The 15983-nt window shown below is 42.2% G+C and overlaps 1 protein-coding gene across 3 annotated transcripts in view; it reads right to left on the bottom strand.

Annotated features, from left to right (window-relative positions):
- The window catches only part of FAM172A (family with sequence similarity 172 member A), a 350899-nt gene extending 335129 nt beyond the window's left edge, over positions 1 to 15770 (bottom strand). For all 3 annotated transcript variants that reach the window (XM_054031751.1, XM_054031750.1, XM_054031752.1), the window contains exon 1: positions 15651 to 15770. The gene's annotated coding sequence lies outside the window, so the exon portion shown is untranslated. The remainder of the gene's footprint in view (positions 1 to 15650) is intronic.
- Between the last annotated feature and the right edge of the window lie 213 nt (positions 15771 to 15983).

Below are 15983 nucleotides of genomic sequence, written 5' to 3'. Positions count from 1 at the left end.
AATTTCACCTCTAAAGTAGTATTGAGTGTCAGTGAATGCAATGAGTAATACTAAATGAGCAATATGGTAATAATAATTAAATAACTGCATTGACTTATTTTGTTTAGGAGAATCCATCCTCAACATATAGGATTCTGAAGACTATCCACCTTCAAGATCACCATCATTTTCTATAGTTTCAGAGTTATCTGCCAATGATAGTGTTTCAGTCACATCATGTATGTCATATAGCCACAGTATATCACCTGTATCAAAAAGAAAAAAAAAAAATCATCTCCATCATCCAGAAACAACCATAGATAAGATGGTTAAGAACCAGCAGATTACAAAAAGAGGTAATTGATGAAAAAATTACCTGGTTTGTTTATGCAACAAACTCTCCTTTCCATATGATTGAAAACCCACACTTCATTAACATGGTTCAGTCATTAAGACCAGGACACAGTCCACCCCACAGAGCAGATGTAGCAGGCAAATTGCTGGATAAAGTGTATGAAAGAGAAATTGAGCAGTGTGCAAAAAGTCTAGAGAGTGAGTCTTGATGGGTAGAACAATAGGATCATTGTGGACATTGCATGTGCTTGTGTGACAACAGAAGAAGAGAATGTCTTCCTTACAGAAACAATTGATACATCAGGAAATGCACACACAGCAGACTACTTACAAGTAGCAGCAATAAAAGCTATAACAAATTGTGGGGAAAAATTCAAATGTCTAGTACACACCTGGTCACAGACAACACTGCAAACGTATCCAAGATGAGAAGAAATTATTTAGAAGAGAGTCCCAAGCTAATAACAGAGTTGCAGTGCTCATTTGATGCACCTCTTAGCCAAAGACTTCAGTGTTCCAAAAATAAGGGCTAATATTGTTGAAATTGCAAAATACTTCCGTAACAACCACTTTGCAGTAGGTGCTCTGAAAAAAATGGGAGGAACCAAGCTAACTCTCCCACAAGATGTGCGATGGAACTCAGTAGTGGACTGTTTTGAGCACTATATCAAGAACTGACCTAATCTGATTACAGTTTGTGAACAAAATCGTGAAAAAAATAGATGGGACTGTCACAGCCAAAGTTCTCAACATTGGGCTTAAGAGAAATGTTGAACACATGAGGAGTACCCTGAAACCTATTTCTGTAGCCTTGAACAAAATGCAGGGAAATAGCTGCTTTATTTCTGACGCTGTTGAAATTTGGAAGGAACTGAGTGAGCTCTTGAAAAAAGAGAAATATGCAATGACAGTTAAATTACAAGCATTAAAAAAAAAACGAATGAGACAAGCTCTATCTCCAGCTCATTTTCTTGCAAATATTCTGAATACTCGGTACCAGGATCCAACCTTAACTGTTGAAGAAGAGGCTATGACATGGACATCCAGCAATCATCCCTCCATAATGCCAACTATAATAAACTTCAGAACTAAGGATGAACCATTCAAGAAATCCATGTTTGCAGATGATGTTTTGAAGAAAATCACACTAGTGAACGGGTGGAAGTCACTTAAGCACTTTGATTCAGAGACTGTTGAAGTGATAATCTCACTTTTAACAGCAGTAGCTTCTTCTGCCAGTGTAGAAAGAATATTTTCTTCCTTTAGACTAATTCATTCCAAAGGGAGAAATCGTTTGGAACCTGAAAAAGCAGGAAAACTTGTTTTTCTTTTCCAGATTATGAACAAATAGGAAAATGAAGGTGAAGACGACTGAGTTAGCTGCAGAAGCCAATATTTTAAGTTTCCCATGTTGACCTGGCTGACATAGTCGATTTAATTTTTTTTTTTTAATATTTAATTTAACTATTTTAGTTAGAACAATTTTAACAAGAACAAACCTAATTTTAAAAAACTTGAATGTTTAACTAAATTCAAATGCTCTTGTTAAAATATTATGTGTTTGCTGTTGAAGAAAAAAAATCCAGAATACATAACGTTGTTGTTTTAGTTAAATAAAACAATGTAAATGGCTGTCTGGTGATGTTCTCCTCCTAATACAGCATGGCAAGAAAATCCTCCAAATATTAATGATTAACCTGTTGAATTGGAGAAAGTTCACCTACCAGTGACTTCATAAATATCTGCTTCAATTACCTTTGGTAAATGAAATAACCAAACAATCATTCACTTTCTGATATAGCTGTAAAACTAATCTGAAAAGTTTTCAAAATAAATCACTTTAAAATGTACAGTGTGTACCTTCTAAAAGTGAACCCTACATCTATGCTGAATTGTGAAGAATATGTATTAAGGTTATAACAATCAACAAGAATGCACTTTTATGTAGCAATCCATGATTAAATCAAGTCTTCTTGACTAGTGATTTAAATCAATTTGATTTACATCAAATCCACCCTGGATTATACTACTTTTTATTTTTGTTAGCCCTGCAAAAATCAACACAGCTGAAAGAGAGGAACTAGATTATATTTCAGCACTAACCAATTCACCTGTGCAACTCAACTGAAGATAACAGGGTTGCACAGGTGTAATAATCTGGCCTGACAAATCTTTATTATTAGTGATGTATAGAAGAAAGAATTTCAGATCCCTAAGTGAACTTTTAGGAATGTCAATTACAAACCAAAAAAAGAATCTCTGACTTATAAATTGAACACAGTTGATCTGGGATCATTAAGACAGCCAACATGAAACCCTGTGCTGCCAAATGTATCCAGTAACTTTTCAGGGTAGAATCACATTTTAAATTATTGAAGGACCATGCTCACTTCTTCATTTATGAAATTATTTTCTCCATACAATGACCTCCATTCAACTGTATCAAGTATCAAAATTCTAAGATGCTGAAACCCAACACCTCCTTCAAAACTGATGGTCATCAATTCTCTCTTGTCAGAGACCAAAAAGCAAGTGTTCCGTGGTTGCTTAGGAATACCATAACTATTCTGTCTCCACATCATCATGCGAGTCAAATTATCTAAGTAATACGTAATATTAAATTACCCCTTGAACCAGAAAATCCATTACAAAATGCACAAGGTTGAATTTCTACTTCCCTACCTCCAATTTGGAAAATTGCCACTAAGCTTTCTCAGGAGTGAGGGGCAGGGGAGGAAGACGTGGGGTTAGCTTCCCTGACATCCTATGGAATAAATGTCAAGGGGTTCACCCTTCTAAAGCGGTGAATCTTAGATCTACTGGAATTGTGAGAATCTAAACAGAGGTCCTGCACTTATGATATCCTCCTTGTAGTTGAAAGGCCTGCTCCAATGGCTTCGCTGTCAGCTTTTGTCCTTAGCTCCCTCCACCAAGGAGAGGCATTTCTCTGCACACTGGACAAGACTATACAAGATAAATGAATACTAAATTGGTCCACGTTATCAGGCATCTGCTGTGGAGTTATGAGGGAAAACAAGGCAAATGCTACCATGACAGAAATGACCCATCCACAGTCTCTGTCCCCTCCCTGCCACAGACATAGATCCCTATGGAGGGGCTTCCCGTGAGTTTGAGGAAAAAGTGGAGGAAGACAGAGCAGAGATGGCACTTCCCATTTTCACACCTCCAGCCACAATTGTTCACAGAAGTAGAAGGAATGATCTGGCCCATAGTGTTTAAATTCTATTGATTTCATATAAATGCTCTAGTATTGTACTTATTAAATGGTTTTACTCTACAGTACAAGTTAGAATATTTACTAGATAGATGGCCTTTACGGCCACTCAAAAAAAATTGAATCTTTCAAATAAAGTGGAATGTCTTATGTAATCTGAAATCATACAACGCCTATCTTTTCTTCTTCATATCTGATCAGGAAGATATGCTTTTTGCCAAAAGAAAGAACTGTTACTTTTTCTTTTTAAATGGTAATAACCCTAAATTCTACCCTCAGAGTTCAATGTGGATAATTACCTTCTGTCTATCTAAATTCTCCCTTTCGTTTCAAATGGATATAACAGTCTTCACTTCCTTCCCCGGTGCATATTGCACACTTTTACTGTAACTGTATTTCATCCTAGGAACGGCTTAGTTCCTTTGGAGAGTAAAATATCTATGTCACAGAGGAGCACTGTGACACAATTAATGAAGTCTATGGGTTATGGGCATGATCAAAAGTAAAGCATCATAAAATAACACGTTTAAAACAAACAAAAGGAAGCATTACTTCACACAACACATAGTCAACCTGTGGAACTGTTTGCCAGAGGATGTTGTGAAGGCCAAGATACTAACAGGTTTCAAAAAAGAACTCGATAAACTCATGGAGGACAGGACAGTCAATGGCTATTAGCCAGGATGGGCAGCGATGGTGTCCCTAGCCTCTGTTTGCCAGAAGCTGGGAATGAGCGACAAGGGATGGATCACTTGATGATTACCTTTTCTGGTCATTCCCTCTGGGGCACCTGGCACTGGCCACTATTGGAAGACAGGATACTGGCCTAGATTGACCGTTGGTCTGACCCAGTATGGCCATTTTTATGTTTCTTATTATAGTCATAGGCATTACAGAAAAACTGTGATAGCTTACACACACCATTAATCTTCTCCAGAAGAAAAATCAGATCTGTTCAAGTGTGTGACTATGTCACCCCCCTAGTGGCTACATACTAATTAACTCAAGATACAGCACTAAAGTGTGCGCATGTAAATATGTCATCCTCTAGAGCAGTGTCAAATGTATAACACCACTGCTGTGAACTTCCCAGGATTCTTTGGACTTGTCTACATGACCTCAGAGTCTGCAATAAGGGGATGTGATTTGTAGAGCGCACCAGGGTGTTGGCTCCAATTCCCTCTGTGTAGATCCTACTAATGTATACTGATGTCATCCATTTTGAAACAGGATTACATCAATGTATACTAACGCCGTGGCTACACTCGAAACTTCAAAGCGCTGCCGCGGAAGCGCTCCCGCAGCAGCGCTTTGAAGTGCGAGTGTGGTCATGCGCCAGCGCTGGGAGAGAGCTCTCCCAGCGCTGCAGGTACTCCACCTCCACGAGGGGATTAGTTTACAGTGGGGCACTGTTTACACTGGCACTTTACAGCGCTATAACTTGCTGCGCTCAGGGGGGTGTTTTTTCACACCCGAGCGAGAAAGTTGCAGCGCTGTAAAGCCCAGTGTAGCCATAGTCCAAGAAACATTTAGTGCATGCCAGAAGGGTCAACGTGGGGGGAGTTGGAATGCAACACACTGGTGTTCTCTACAGCTCACACCCCATAGTCCAGACTCCAGAGCAACATTCAGCAAAACCTTGTGTACAGGTGCAGAATCACTTGGTCATGTTTAAGAGGCACGGGAGAGGCACAAGTCCGGCAGAAGTTGGCACATGTGTAGACAAGGGGAAATGACACTGAAGAGCATTAACTCACTGGCAGGAGAGTAGATACCCAACCTGGAAAGTCAAAGAAGAGGAAACTTCAAATAATTCAAAGGAAAAATGCCTACTGTGGCTGATAAAGGGACAGATACTAGTCTAAATAAAAATTCAAAGCAAAGGGGATCCCTTTCCTTCTACCCTTCCCTTCCTTCATTTCTTTATTCAGCTTGTAACAAGTGGTCATCATGTCTTTCTTCAAGAAGAGAAAGGTAGGTCAAGAGTTTTGGAGAATTTCAAGAGAAATGGAGAATTTCATATTTCTTTCTGAACATGAATGGAAAGCCCACTTACTTACTTGACTTGGAGGCAACAGGTAAAATAATACAACATTCAAAGACACTATGTAGTAAACCATGGTGAGAAATATGATAAGTACACTGGAAGTTCGCAAAGATAATTACTCTGAATTAGCAGAGTCATTGAAAAAGCAGCGGTCAGTGTTTACAAATGCTCATCACATATGTGATGCTGCTGTTAAGGCAAGCTATGTGACTGCTCATGAAATAGCTGTGTCTTTTCTGAAGGAGAACATTAAAATGCACGTTAAAAGCCGCAGAAATAGTGCATCCCGATTAGCAGCAAGCTTCTGCAAATACCAGCATCTCAAGAAACACAACTGCTGAGAGAATCAACAACTTTGCTGAGAATTTGAACAGTCAACTCAGGACAAAGCAAAGTTGTTTGCTACTTTTTCAATTGCAACTGATGAAAGCACAGATACAAGTGATATGTCTCAGCTAGCAGTTTTCCTTCACAGAGTTGATGAGAACATGTGCATAGCAGAGGAGCCTATAGAAGAGTGCTTCTCAAAGTCGGGCCGCTTGTTCGGGGAAAGCCCCTGGCGGTCCGGGACAGTTTGTTCACCTGCCGCGTCTGCAGATTCGGCCGATAAACAAAGCGGCCCGGACCGCCAGGGGCTTTCCCTGAACAAGCGGCGGACCGGCTTTGAGAAGCACTGCTATAGAATGGTGCCGATGAGACACACAACAATAGCAAATGACCTCTTTAACAACTTTGTGGAAACTCTGAACAAATTGGATGATGACTGTATCAGAGCTGTGAGTCTGGCCACAGATGGGGTACTCTCAATGGTGGGCAAGAAAGCTGGAGTTGTGACAAAACTGAAGGCAAAATTGCAAACTTTCAAACATAACCAGCAGGTTAGCAGTTTTCACCACATTTTACATCGGAAAGCTCTCTGTTATAAAACTTCTAAAATGAATCATGTGATGGATGTGATTGTTAAAAAATATAAATTTTATTCAAGCTAGAGGTCTCAACCACTAACAGTTCAGTCAGCTGTTGAAAGAATGTCACATTCATCATGGACTGCAATTATCATACTGAAGTTTGGTGGCTACGTCAAGGAGCTGTGTTGAAGTATTTTTTTTAATCATGTGGTGAGATCAAACTTTTCATGGGTCAGAAAAGGAAAGATGTCACTGAATTACTGGACAATGAATGGCTTCAAGACGTTGCTTTCATGATGGGTATTACAGAACACCTGAACTCGCACAACATAAGAATGGAGGGGCACAACCAAGTGGTGACAGAATACTATGACAATATTCACACCTTTGAAATTATGCTTCAGCTATAGAGAAACAACTTTCTCAGTATAACCGGCAGATTTTCTCACCTAGAAATCACTACGTCAGGGGTAGGCAACCTATGACACATGTGCCGAAGGTGGCCCGCGAGCTCATTTTCAGTGGCACTCACTGCCCAGGTCCTGGCCACCGGTCCGGGGGGCTCTGCATTTTAATTTAATTTTAAATGAAACCTCTTAAACATTTTTAAAACCTTATTTACTTTACATACAACAATAGTTACGTTATATATCATAGACTTATAGAAAGAGACCTTATAACAACGTTAAAATGCATTACTGGCACGCAAAACCTTAAATTAGAGTGAATAAATGAAGACCACTTATGAAAGGTTGCCGACCTCTGCACTACGTAATACTATTGGGACTCAAAGTGGTGATGCCACAGAAAGATATGTGGGCAAAATTGCTAAACTGACAAAGGAATATCAAGAATGAGTCTCTGACTTCAGGAATCATGAAGGAGAGTTTGCAATTTTTACCATACCACTTTCTGTCAATATTTATGCTGTACCTGAGAAGCTCCAGGTGGAACTTATTGAACTGCAAAGCAACACTGTTGAAGGGTAAGTTTTCTAATATTAGCTTCCAAAGTTGTATCAAAATCTAGAATCAAATTATGCCAAGCTGAAGCCCTTTGCATCAAAAATTCTTCCCATGTTTGGGAGCATGTATGTGCATGAACAGGTATTCAATAAATCTAAACTAAACAAACACCTGAACTTGATACTTCTGGTAGCCTCAGCCCATAGATTTGCTCCCAACGTTGATGCACTGGTTGAAGCTAAGAGATGTCAGGTTTTGGGGAGTAGCAGTCACTAAAATCTAAAATAAATGTAAGTAATTACCAATATGGTTTATCTTCATCTGTTTCTATTTTAATAATTTTTGCTGAACGTGGCCCGCACCACGTGACAGGGTAGTGGATCAGGCCTACCATATGAAGTGACTGTGACATCCCTGCTCTTGAAGCTACACCATGTGGAGGTACAAGCCCCATTACTATCACAAAAATAGCACTCATGGATTTCTGTTAAATAGTTTTCTTTTAAGGTATGTCAGCACTGGTTTCCCACTCTTGGGTCTACTGGTAAGTAAATATTTCTTTTGAAAACCAAGTCAGGAAACTGCCATCTGATAATTGTTAGGCAGGAGATGAGTAACTATTACTGCTACAAAAAGACTGCATACACAGCTACTCTGTGCTAAAACATTCTGCTGTAAATTACCTCATCTTCCACACCCACTTCCCCCCCCCCCCCCTTCATAGACAGGTCTTATGATTCAGACTGAATGTAAAATCTTTGAGGCAGGGACTGTCATTTAATATATGTTTGCACAGTGCCCAGCAAAAAGGGGCCTTGACTTGGTTGATGCCTCTGGGTGCTACTGAAGCAAATATTTAATTACATTTAACAATAATACTAGCAGAAAACTATAATCTCTTTCCACTAGTGTAGTCTTTTTTTTTTTTTTTTTTTGCCTTTATCACATCAGCCAACACCAGGTGATTCAGAGGAAGGTACACAAAACCCCAAAATAGGAAAATGCAATATAATCTGCACCCCACATTAGGTCTCCTGCTAATCCCTTACAGTTGGGAGACTGGTTTAAACCCTAAAGCATGGGGTTTAACATATCTTCCAAAATGTATGTAAGCAACAGTTTTAAAAACTCTGAATATTCTTATTATCCACATAAAAGTTCAATCCTTTTTGAATTGTGCTAAGCTTTTGGCCTCAACAATATCCTGTGGCAATAAGTCCCAGAGTTTCATTATGCATTTTGAAGGGGGCGGGGGGACCTTTTATCAGGTTTGAATTTACCACATTTATTTTTAATGTCCCTTTGTTCTTGTGTTGAAAGAAGAGATATTCCTAATCTACCTTCTCCATATCATTCATCATATTTTTATTATGACCCACCTCACATTTGTCTTCTTTATAAGATAAACAATTGCAATCTTTTAAATCTCTCTTCATAGGTGAGTTTTTGCTTGCCCCCGTCATTCTCATCACTGCCTGAACTCCCTCTAATTTTGCAATATCCTTTCTGAGATAGGATGACCAGTACTGCACACATGAACTCTAGATTGGGCTGTAGTCCTTAGAATGAATTCAAACAAGTAAAGGACTGAGTCATTATTTGCTGAGAGCTGGTCAGTGGCCCACATGAAATGACTTATTGGTCTCAATTATGTCCAGAGGATAGCTGGTCACAACACAAAAATCAGAATCAAAACTGGCACTAACTGGCACCTTTGTTGGCAAACTTAGCAGAAAAGTCAAGGAATAAATAGAGATTGAACTATCCTTTCACCTCTCAAGAAGGCTGTGTCACATTTGAACAGTAGAGAATCTTGCACTGCCAATACATACCAATTGTGTGACAGGATACTGTCAACCTGGCACCTTTCACTTTAAAATATATTAAGAAAAAATTCAATCTACATTCTAATAGTCACTAGATTAGAAAAGGTTTTTCATATTAGAAGTTAGTGGAAAAAGGGAACAATTTGAATACAAAATAACCACTTCTAATCCTTTTTTTAAAAATGTACTTCTGGAATTCTGCTCTATTCAAATCAATGAAAGTGACTCTCAAATTAAGTAGATACAATTTAAAGTTACATTAGTTTACACAGAAAGAAGTTTTTTTTCCATGGGACAAAGCACATTTCATAGGGCAACAATACATTTCAAAAGCAAGTACTTTAAAGGCCAGTATCAACCAAGAACATGTCCCCAGTATAGGATTTAAAAAAGACCAAACTAACAAAAAAAAAAAAATCACCAATTATATTCCCACTCACTTCTTGGTTTGTTGGTGCTTTACATTGAATAATTATAAGAATCAATGGGTAACTTTTTAAAAGCTCTTCAGCAGCAATCACCAACAACAACGAATTACCCCAATACTCTACTCCCTAGACTGGCTCCTCACAGAATATTCCCCAAATTCAAAGTAAAGATCCTAGCCTTCATGGAATTGGTACAAGATACCTAAGGGAATGACTGTCTCTCTCTGACAATTTATTTTGATTTGTACAAAACAGTACAAGGTTCCTCAAACCAAGGTCTAGAAGCCCTTGACAAACATTTAAAATGCAATCCTCAACACAGAACCAGAAATTTTGTCTCAAGCTTAACAGTAGAAAGTAACCAAGAAAATAAGCACACCTAGTACCCATCTACTCTTGTGAGTTTTCTATCTCCCCCAAGGTCTAGGAAAACAGACTTAAAGATCAACTTAAAGGGCTATTTTCAGGAGAGAGTACATTCCAAAGTCACGGAGACGGACAGGATCCTGACACTAGCTCTCTCCCTTTTAAACCAAGAGGGCTCCAGAGTGAGCACCTCTGTTAGTCACATCAACAGTATGGCATACAACAGTATTGCATAGGGAGACACTCCCCCAAGTAGGCAAGTTCCAAGTAATTTAGGGCCTTATAACCAACACCTTGAACTCAAACTAGAAACCAGTACAGATAGAGACAGTACAGATCCTGGAGGACTGGTGTCATGCTCACAAGGCAATACATTCTGGCAGCTCTTTTGTTAAGCCATGTGCTGGTACTAAGTTAGAACAGGAGCTCACTAAGCTGCTGTCTGTCTGGTCTCAGTTCCATCTCTGGCTATATCTCTTCAGAAAGAAGTGCTAAAGTGCTCCCTCAGCAAGAGTGTGAGAGGGTCTTTGTGGTAAAGTACTCTCAGAAGGACACACTCATCATACTCTTATTTCATATGAGTTTATTTTTCTTCTCTCCTCTTCTAAAAGGGTTTGTCCAGTGGTTCGCACAAACCTGTTGTTAAATTTAGAAGCCAGTTTAGAACTGCTTGTTAAAGGGGTAGGCAAACTCCGGCCTGCGGGACCGTCCTGTCTGGCCTGCCTGAGCTCCCGGATGGGTAGGCTCCCCCAGCCCCTCCCAGGCCTTCCCTCCTCTCGCAGAGCCTCAGCGTGCTGCGCCGCGGGCGCCAGTGCTCTGGACCGCTCCTGGGAAGCTCTGCAGTTCCTGCCGCTTTGAGCGGCATGCTAAGGGGGTGGGGTTGCGAGCTCCAGCGAGCCACGCGGCCTCCATACACGCTGCCCTGAGCAGCATGGTAAGGGGGCCAGGCCAGGACTGGGAGGAGGGGTTGGATAAGGGGCAGAGAGTGGTTGGAGGGGGCAGTCAGGGGACGGGGAACGGGGGGGGGGTTGGGTAGGCGTGAGAGTTCCGGGGGGTCTGTTGGGGTGGTGGTGGATGGGGTCGGAGCAGTCAGGGGACAGGGAGAGTTGGGTAGGGGTGTGGTACTGGGGGGCAGTTAGGGTGGGGGGGGGGTCTCGGGAGGGAGTGGTCAGGGGACAAGGACCAGGGGAGGGTTGATGGGTTGCGGGTTCTGAGGCAGGCAGTCGGGGCTGGATGTGCGTGGGGGTCGGATGGGGGTGGGATAGGCTGTTTTGGGAGGCACAGCCTTCCCCACCCAGCCCCCCCCGGCAGGGATGACTAAAAAAAACAAACAAACACACACACGTGGGGCTTGTGCTCACCGGGTGGCGCTCCGAGTCTTCGGCGGCACGTCCTTCACTCTCTCCGGGTCTTGGGCCGCATTGAAGGACTCGCCGCCAAAGTGCCGCCAAAAAACAGAGCGAGTGAAGGACCCGCAGCCAAAGTGCCACCAAAGACCCGGTAAGGAACCAGTTGTTAAGATTTCGGCAGCTCATCACTGGGTTTGTCCCCCACACATTGCTGAAACAAGATGGTGGTGAAGAGGATTTGGCAAGAGCCAGGTGACCTGCTCTTGGTCTCAATCATGTTGAGCCTGAAGATTAGATCACTAAGTACAGGAATGGGAAGGATGGGAAAGAATTCAGTAGCTGTTAGGAGAAAGGGGACCAGGTTCTGCCAAAGCTCCTGTCATCTACTCTCTTGTCATCTCAGCAATCTAGTCCACAGATTCAGGATGAGAGCGCCCAAGAGCAAGCATGCTATTTGGCCTATCACACAGTAAATTTTTGACTAGTCGAAGTGACCAACAACCTAGAAAAGGCTCTCTGTTCTTATTACCACTGTCCTGGGTTGTCCAGTCCTCCAAGTACATCTCTTGTAATGTTCATCTTGCAGCCTACATGAAAGTTAACTAACACATAAAGATCAAGTCTTGAAGAATTGTATGGCCAATCCTTGGATAAGAGGCCCCCAGCAGCCATTTAGTGAAACTGACATTATCCTTTAACTTTTCTGCTGATCGAAGAGAACAAAGAGCTTACAAAATTAAAAAAAGAAAATGAATCCAATCAATTGTATTGCCACCCCCGGTGTGGAACAGCTATGTGTAGAAGTATCAAAGCCATGGCTAGCAGCATCAATTTGATACCTCTGTGGCTCCTGTACACAGCTTACCAATAACAGAACAGCAGTTGCACTGATGTGATCTGCATAAGTTTCACACTACTGTTCATTTGCCTCTCAACAGGAAACTGAAACAGAAGTCCTGCTAGTTTTACTTCTGCTTCTTTCTGTGAAGAACAGCTGTTTTAGAGGCAGGGCATGATGTAGAGACTAAAAAGTGAAGAGAAATTTTTTTAGAAAGATGAATCACTACAACTGTGACTGTTCAAAGCAAGATTTGTCACTATCATATCCTGCATCAGGCCACTGTACCATTGGCTGGGCTAGTGTAAACCAAAAATATTGGTGTTCTAGCTTCCCCATTGCTGTTGGCGCTCCCAACACAATTCTACAGTGCTCCTACAATCCCTTTGTCAACCAGTGCGCAATGTCAGGTATCTCCTGTGCTTGTCTGATTACTTACTTGTTTTGAGCTACCGCAGCTTGTGTGATTTTATGCCCATGAACTTTCTATTTTATAACAATACAACTGCCAAGTAATTTTACAAAATAAAAAATAGCATGTACAATGAGAAATATTACTTCATACTCTATATTTTGAGAAAAATAATGCATCATCTTTCAAAATAGGGCTAGCTAATTCTAAAAATCCCTGCTTCAGGGACCTGGGCTGCACACTGCATGATGCACAATGCAGTTATTGCAACAGCGATGGTACATTTTGTGTCGATATTTTGAAATAGGATGGTTAGTGTGGACTGAAAAAAGGTGCAAGTGCAACCCTCTAGTACAGCAAGGCTTTGGATGTATACACCTAGTACTTCTTTCTGAAATTAAAGAAAAAACTCAGAATACCTCCCAGGTATACGACAAGCTTATTTATTTCATCAACGTATAAAAGCATGTATTTACAAAACGTTAAACTACAATACAAACCTACAGTACTATAGGGGTTGGAGTGAAGAAAGTAACATTCGCCATTAAAAACCTCTGCATGTGGAAGAAGTATTGCCATTATTACTCTTTTGGGGGACAGGGAACAATAACCATTAATACTGACAAGTATTACTCTGATGGGAAAAAAGGACAATAACTATTATTACTCACTGGGGAAGGGAAGAACAGGCCAAAATTTACCAGTAGGGGGCAAAAGGGATTGGCAATAATTCACCAGGGAGTAAGAAATTATTATTACTGTCATCAGGGAGAGTAAAGAAGCAGCATTGATCCTATGATTCATATTACTCTATGGGGAGGAAGAAGAGAAGACAATAATCAGTATTACTCTCAGGGAGAGGCACTGGCAATCGTGACTCGCTTGTGTTCTCTCTCTTCAGAGAGCGAGAGAGAGACCCTGGCCATTGTGATTCTCGCTTGCTGGGGGGGCAGGGAGGAGGGGAGGCTCTGACACACTGCTTTCAGTTCTATGGGTAAAGAAGGGAGTTAAGCTACAGTTACTGCTCCATGGGTGGAGAGGAGGATCTGCGCATCTTCTCTATCCATGACTGGGGCATGACTTTTTTGACTCTGTCTGGATGGGAAAGAGCAAAGATGTCCAGTAATGTCAAACAACAGACCCACATGACAATAACAAACAAGTTCCTCAGAATCAAAGATGCTTAAAAAAATAAGAACAGGAGTACTTGTGGCACCTTAGAGACTAACAAATTTATTAGAGCATAAGCTTTCGTGGACTACAGCCCACGCTTATGCTCTAATAAATTTGTTAGTCTCTAAGGTGCCACAAGTACTCCTGTTCTTCTTTTTGCGGATACAGACTAACACGGCTGTTACTCTGAAACTTAAAAAAATAAGTCTCTAGCCCTTATAGTTGCGAAGAAAATCTTCCAAATATGAACTAAGGATAAATCAATTGAAAACTGAAGCTGTGTAATCTTCCTGAGTCTGCAAACAGACTCAACAGCTCTGTAAGTTGATAACTGTCTCCACTCAACTCAAATGAGTGTTAACTCTTAAGGCCTGGTCTACACACAGTTTGTGTCAGTTATGGTATGATTTTTTACCAATATAGTTAAACCAGTACAGCCTTTCAAGTGGATGCAGCTGTAATGGTATAAATGTGACTTACACCAGTATAACTCATTATCCTTACTGTACAGGAACAGATATATACCAGTACAGAGCACATTTACACTGTATAACGATAACCACGCTGGGGAAGAACAGTGGCTTTCAATACTCTGGTATAGTTAAAGCAATACAACTTTTGTTTGCAAACAAAACCTAAGTCTAATAACAACATTTTGAGAACATCATTTTCCAAATGTTAACTGCACAACTGTTTGATTTATATGGACAATTATTGAAATTAGCATATAAGTGAGAGCAGAAAGAAGCTGGGCTGTAGAACAACCTGTCATCAATTTTTCCCTCACAGATTGAAATTGCTTCAATACATTGTTACCTTTACAAAAGGCTCACTCTTGCAAATGGGTAAGAATGTGAGGAGTCCCCTACAAACTAACAGCGTTGCTCATGTGGTTAAGTATTTGCAGTGTCAGGCCCCATATGTATAGCTACAACATAAGGAGCATATTCTACCCTTAATCTCTGTACAAACTTGGACCATAAACTCTTCAGGGCAGGACCAATGAGGAGTCCGGTGGCATCTTAAAGACTAACAGATTTATTTGGGCATGAGCTTTCGTGGGTAAAAAAACACTTCTTCAGAGCAGTGTCTATTACATGTTTGTTACATGTTAGTGCCATGACTAGCACAACAGGACCCTGGCCCCTAGGCACTACCACAATGCAAATAAGAAATAATAAGCCTCCCTCCATCATCGGGAAGTCTGTGGACACATGCAACCCAAGGACCATATTATTCCAGGAATAAGTTTGACACTTAGACATTCGACCTCTCTGGGAAAGGTCTGGCTACTTTGACTTCCCCTCTAGGGCGCGGGAAGCCTCCGGGGGCGAGGGACACTGTGACCATGTAGGTGTGTAGGGAGGGAGACGGGAACTCGGGCCCTCTCCAGGGTAGGACGGGGGGGGGCTCTCTCTGGTGCATGCGGGGGAGGCTCTGGGCAATGTAACAATCTTGGAGAGGGAGCCGGGCTCGCTCTGCTGGGAGATGGAATGAGACACCCCCCAGTGTGACACTATCAGCCGGGGGCGCCGGGTGAAGAGCGGCGGAGGGAACTGGAGCCCGACTCCCCAGGGCAGGCTGCGCCACAGGCTCTCTCTGGTGAGGGGCAGCCCTGGCCACTGAACGATCTGGCACCAGGTGCCCCGCGCAGGGGAGTCGCTGTCACTAACGGGGGGTGGGGGAGCTGTTGATCTGTGGTTCCAGCAGCAGCGCGGGGACGCGGCAAGAACACATTCCCCACGCCCCCCACGACGGAGCGCCACGTACCTGGTGCCCCTTGTCCCGCAAAGGCCGGGCGGGGCGAGGCGCCGTTACCGGGACACGCGCCACCTCTCCTGGCTGTTTCCTCTCCGCGATTCACGGCGCCGCTGCCAATTTCGAGTTCCACTTCCGGGGTCTGTGGATATGACGTCATCGCGCACAGACGCAGCAAGGAACCCGGAAGTGGAGCTTCTCGCCCTTACGCTTCTGAGCTGCCGCTGCGTCATAGGGGAGAGGGGCGGGGCTTGCTCGGGGAATCTGGGAGGGGTGGGGCCCCTCTTGCGCGCAGCGGGTGAGGGGCGGTGCCTCAGGGCGGGCGGGGTCGTCTGGTCGCAGCCC

This window comes from Malaclemys terrapin, chromosome 6 (assembly GCF_027887155.1).
Source record: "Malaclemys terrapin pileata isolate rMalTer1 chromosome 6, rMalTer1.hap1, whole genome shotgun sequence".
In the NCBI taxonomy this organism is placed as follows: Eukaryota; Metazoa; Chordata; order Testudines; family Emydidae; genus Malaclemys; species Malaclemys terrapin.
Note: the sequence above shows the minus strand (reverse complement) of the source record. Positions and strands in the feature narration are given on the sequence as shown.